The sequence below is a fragment of the Rosa chinensis genome, chromosome 5, assembly GCF_002994745.2.
Source record: "Rosa chinensis cultivar Old Blush chromosome 5, RchiOBHm-V2, whole genome shotgun sequence".
Classification (NCBI taxonomy): Eukaryota; Viridiplantae; Streptophyta; class Magnoliopsida; order Rosales; family Rosaceae; genus Rosa; species Rosa chinensis.
In genome coordinates, this window is record NC_037092.1 from 32670610 (window position 1) to 32676609 (window position 6000).

The window sequence follows — 6000 nt, forward strand, 5'->3', positions numbered from 1 at the left end:
GAGTTCGTGCAGCGAGCTCGGAGTTCCTTTACGTCACCTCCGTGCAGCTAGGTCAGAGTTCATGCCATCCATCTCTGGCGGCTAGTTCGTGCTGAAGACGGAAGTTGCGGTTGCTTGGCTTCGCCGGTCACGAAATCTAAATCATAGCTCATTTCTAGGGGGATTTGGTGCTCGAGCTCGACCTTCGGTGCTCGACCTAGGCTCTCTGGCGCTCGACACAGGCCGGTGGCAAAGGAGAACATTGATCTAGTATGCCAGTGGCGGAGGAGAACGACGATTTGGTGCCCAGAGCTTTTCTTTGGGTGCCCAAATCAAATTCTTTTTTTTCTTTTTTTTGTAAATTGGTTCAGAAACCCAAAATGAAAAATAAAATAAAAAAGGTTCTATTGGGGCAATAGAGGCTTGTTAAAGATCTTTTGGGGGGCAATAGACGTTTTGAATTGATGTAATCTCCTCGTTTGTTTTTTTTAATCAAAGTTTTATTTGTCTAATTTTAGGAAAATTAGTTTCCATTCCACTGACCGAAAGTTCTATTCGGGGGCAATAGAGGTCTATTGGGGGGACAATACAGGTTTATTGCCCCTATATTGGGGGGTAATAGATGTCTATTAGGGCGTAATAGGGGCGCAATAGACATCTATTGAGGGACAATAGACCTCTATTGCCCTTCTATTGGGGACAGTAGACAACTATTGGGAGCAATAAACTTTTCCGGCAACCTCTTTAGGGACCTCCGGGAAGGTTTGCAGAAAAGTCCGGTGGGCGGCGGCCGGTGACCGGATTTTGGCGAAAGTTGGGTGGATTTGGGAGACCAGTGACCGGATTCCGTTGAAAGTTAGCCGGATTTCAGCGATCGGATTCCAGTCACACCAGAATCCGACGACCGGTGACGGAGCTTCGGCGAAGTCTCTTATGGTTTCTCTCTCTTCCATTCTCTCTTTCTCTAAATAACAAAGAGGTGAGGGTAAAATTGTATTAACAAAAAAACAAAAACAAAAACTTTATGGGGTATTAAAGAAGACTTCCTTAGAGTGTTTTGGGTAAGGAGGAATTAAAAAAACTTAATGTGGTAAGTGGGAAAAAAATCCCTAAAAATGGGGTAAATGGACAAAAACCCATTGAAAAAAGATCTAATAGAGTATATAGATAGGACTCGGATCCTCTCCTAAGCACATTGCTATCCTAACCTACCTAAACTTTCAGTGAGATTAAGACATGTGTCAATATTCATATCCAATTGTCTATTTTTCTCCCCTAGCTTAAAAAATTAGTGATTTTACGAAAAAGACCCTTCATTCTTGTTGTTTCTATTCTCGCCCACACTCTCTCCTCTATTCTTTGATTTCTTTCTCATCTTCTTCCTCCCTCTTTCCATATCAAACACAACTTCATCATCTTATTCTCCAGTTTATCGAATTGAGACATGCCAAATATCAAATAAATTTTGTAATTTGATAGTATCTCAAATTTCCAAAATGGATTTTGGGAAGTTGCAGATAGATAACACGAAGTTGCAGATAGGTAAATGCAGATTTATTTACATCATCGATCCGGAAAGAACAAGTAGTAAAACAAACATTTAATACCCAACTTATCAATCAAATCAAAACTAGAATGAAAAGAAGAAATAGCATCTCAGATTCAAATTCCCCATAGTTTTCTTCAACGGCAATCACAGTGAAAGGATAACGAATTAAACAAAATCATCACCGATGCTTGCTGAAATCTTTCTATAACTCAGAAAACCAAACAATCAAAAATTCAACTAGCAAGTAGTAGAGGGAAAACTCTTAAACAGATCGAAGAGAATCATATATGTATAATTTGGGGTTGGATGCTCCGTTGATGGGCTCTTCCCTATATAATTTCATTCATTGATACTTGAATTGTCTCCCTTCAAGTACTACGGGATCAACCATGCCTACCAATCTGGTATTTTCATATTTAGTAAATCTAATTTAACTAAACCCACTTGATTAGCGGTTGTTGTTATGTATTGGTGCTGAGTGAGAGTAAAAGAGGGAGAGCAGAGAGGGGAGAGAGAGAGATCTGCACTTCGGCGTGAAAGGAAGAGATTAGGAGAAGAATAAGATAGACTGATAGAGAACAGAAAAACACAAGCTAGCTTTGTTGTTTGTTGTAAACCATTGGATATGAAAATTAACACGTGTCTTAATCTTAGTGAAAGCTTAGGTAGGTTAGGATAGTAATGTGCTTAGGAGAGGATCCGGGTCCAGATAGGACTTAATGGCTTATTATTCACCATGGACATAGTTGCATAAAAGTAGCATATTTTCATAACATCAACAAACGAGGTCTTTTTGCCATGTAAAATGTATGTTGGCCATCACTTAAAAATTTATTGTAAAATTTTGCAACATATTTGTAATGGGATTCTATCGATTAAGATCAAGTTTTGTTTGGAAACATTACTAAACTTTCACAATATCTCACAACATTTAGTAAACTTACCCTTGTTTCGAAAATAAAGAACCATGGATACTAAAGACACACTGTTCGACATTTTACTTGGCAAAAAAGACCATTTGTACAGACGTGGTGCAGACCGTGTAGCAATGTTCGCTGTGTTAGAAATAGGTACGTACTGTAAGTAAGGGATCAATTCTCAAGAAATAGAACGTTGTTTGCATCCATATATATATATATATATATATATATATATATATATGATTACGACTAGGATTGCAAGTAGTTGAATAATCCTAAAAAAATAAATAAAATAAAAGCAGATTGAAGTACGACAAAGGACTGTAGTGATGTTGCAATCCTAAAAAAGAAAAATAACAATACGTAAAGAACAAATGAAAGAAGATCAAGAAAGGAGAAATCAAATTCACTAACTTTAATCTTTGAGAGAGGCTTGCTTCGGTGTAATGTCCTAAGACAGAAATACGCCCCTTCACACTTGCTGTAGATCTTCGTTGACTTCTGCCTTGCAGGATACAACACTCAATCCAATGTTAGCAGTTTTGCCTTGGATTCTATTGCGAACGTCAATCTGTGTTTTGTCTCAAAAGATTTTATGGAAGATATGTAAATCTAATAACTAATGTATCTAGAAATTGGCGTTTGTGTCTTTTATAGAGTTCAGATTGAACCGTTCTATATGAGAACTTACAACTATTTGATTTGAATTTCAAACGTACAGATGTGTTCTTTGTAACTGCTGTTATATTTATCTGAAACAAAGAAAGACGTCTGTTCTTTCAAAACAAAAGAAAGATGCTCAAATGCTTGAAGCCCAAGACCCAAGGCCCAGTCTTTAATCACAAAGTTTCAACACGCTGTTCAAAGGAAAACCGCCAACCTCGCTCAGTCCCATAATGAGGAACTACAAACTTAAAGGTGTCCTGGGCCCCGAATGACATACGTCTAAGTGTTTGATAAAGCCTAAGTTTTCCGTTGTGATTGTGGTTTGTCAATCTCTATGCTGAGAAGGACATCATGAAATGAAATATTGGAGGAAATTAATGAGTTACTAGTGGTAGTCAAATTCTATACTGATTTGTCCAATTACTTAGAAATGAGTAAGTGTTTGTCCAATTACTGATGTCTAAATGTTTGATAAAGCTTAAGTTTTCGGTTGCAATCGTGGTTTTGTCGGAATTGAATTTGCTCACCATCTTTGGATAGGTGGTGATACCACCACCCTATCAAATGGAAGAGGAGAAGCTTCCTCTCGCTTCGGGAAAACTCAAGAACATCTCTCTCCTCTCATTGATGTGTCGCCAAAAAACCCATCTCTCTATCATCAGTCTTGTCTCTCTCCTTCGATCACACCTCACTGCCAGGGTTCTTTAACATCATCTCTAATCTTCTTCAAAGGAGGAGCTAGTTTTGAAGTTCATAGGTTGAAAAAGAAAGGATGCTGAGATCTAGATGATAGTGTAGTTATTGTTTTTCAATTGGTGTTTATAAGAGATGGATTGTGGTAAGCATAATTCCAATTCACCTCAAATTTTGAATTTTTTTTTTGGGTTAGGATGTTATAGATTGAGCCATAGAGACCCTCAAAAACCGCGTTCAAAAGGTCAGGAATTGGAGACCTGATTTTGGGTCAAGCTAATTGTGAAGGAGTTGGGTCTGAATGCGAGCCAAGAGGAGGGTCCGTAAATTAGGGTTTGTGGTCTGAGTGTATGTGTGTGCCTCTTTTGTGCTGGAGTCGTGAGACCAGTGATGCCCAAAACCTAGAAAAGATGATAATAAAAGGATGCATGACGCGAGAGAGAGAGAGAGAGAGAGAGAGAGAGAGAGAGAGAGAGAGAGAGAGAGAGAGAGAGAGAGAGAGAGAGAGAGAGAGAGAGAGAGAGAGAGAGAGAGAGAGAGAGAGAGAGATGGTGATGAATGGTAAAATATTAAAATAATTAAATAGAAAGATTTTTAATATTGTTAAATGTTATTTTCTCATTCTTGATTAATTAAACTAGACATAGTTAACTATAGTTATATTTTGATATACGTGGAAGCTTCATATATAGTGGTGGTATCACCACTTAATTGTTGATGTGAGCAAATGGGATGAAATCAGCTGTCCCCAATTACACTATCTTCATTCTGTTCCCATGCATTCATTGGTTCACAAAGAATAAAAAACAGAACAAAAGATTAAGAAAATATTTTCTTAATCTTTATGGACCAATGGATGCATGGGGACAAAATATGGATAATGTGTTAGGGACAGCTGATTTCATCCCGTGAGCAAATTTGCTTCCGGTTTTGTCAATCTTTATACTGAGAAGGACATCATGAACTGAAATAATGGAGGATATTAATGAGTTACTAGAGGTAATCAAATTCTATTACTAATTTGTCCAATTACTTAGATATGAGTGAATACCATGATTAGAAAATTGCTCCCTATGATAGCCTATAGTCATAAAAATTTAGTTGTCAATTTTAACTTTCCATCTTACTAATAATAATTGAGTCTAAAGATAAGAACCAGAAAACTTGAAACACAATGAGAGTGTCAATTTGTGAAGAAAACTTGGTGTTCTAGAAAAGTCGATTTGAAAGGCATGACTGATACATTTTGTCAAACTCGTAATGACCATATGTAACAAGTTAGGACACTAGCAATTTCAAATATCTGAACTTCTGAAGGTTAATATTCACTTAAGAGATTTAAACAATATCAAGGTTCTAAAAAACGCTAGGCGCTAGTCGGGCGGAGCTCTGAAGCCTAGCGCCCCGCCTAGGCGGGGACTAGGCGGTTTTTTAATTTTTAATTTTAATTTTATTTTTATAACATATAATATCATTGACAACTATTTCTATATATAAATATAACTACAAAATGCTTCTATGTAGAACAATGAACAATCACATTTTAACAATTAAGTAATTAACATCAGTAAGAAGTTAAAAACTAATTACTGAGAACCAATTAACTAAGTAAGCAAAGTCAAATAGATAAATAGTTCAATACAATTATTCAATTAATAGATGTAGTTCGTGTCAAAACCAAATTGAGGCAATTGCTGCAACACCTGTCAAAACCAAATTGAAAAGCAGAGACTTTGCTGCAACTCAGCAAATTGAAGCAGAAAGAGGCTCAAAGGAACTTTGAACCCGAATTTCTTCTCTTTCTTCTTTCTTTTCCTTGTTTTTCCATCTTCTTTTTCTTCTTCTCCAGATCTGCAACATTTTCATACCTAGTTTGTTGTTGAGCATAGTGGATCGGCTTTCTCTCTCTCTCTCTCTCTCTCTCTCTCTCTCTCTCTCTCTCTCTCTCTCTCTCTCTCTCTCTCTCTCTCTCTCTCTCTCTCTATTATCTTCGAACCCAAGTCCGATCCCCAATCTAAGAAAAAGATAGTTTGATATCAGATCTTTACTTGATCCCTTATCTCGATATTATGCTCAAATCGTTTAGGATCTTGAATTGTTTTTAATCTTATTGGTTCCTGTTGTTTGTTGTGGAATAGATGTGTAGCAAATTGAAGCAGAAAGAGGCTTTGCTGCAAAAAGAACCCGAATTTC

At 37.0% G+C, this 6000-nt stretch overlaps 1 non-coding gene across 1 annotated transcript; it reads right to left on the minus strand.

The window, feature by feature from the left end:
• Positions 1–1628: 1628 nt before the first annotated feature.
• On the minus strand, positions 1629–1719 carry LOC112168563. The gene has a single exon (XR_002924324.1). It is a non-coding gene; the product is annotated as a small nucleolar RNA snoR26 (small nucleolar RNA).
• Positions 1720–6000: the final 4281 nt, after the last annotated feature.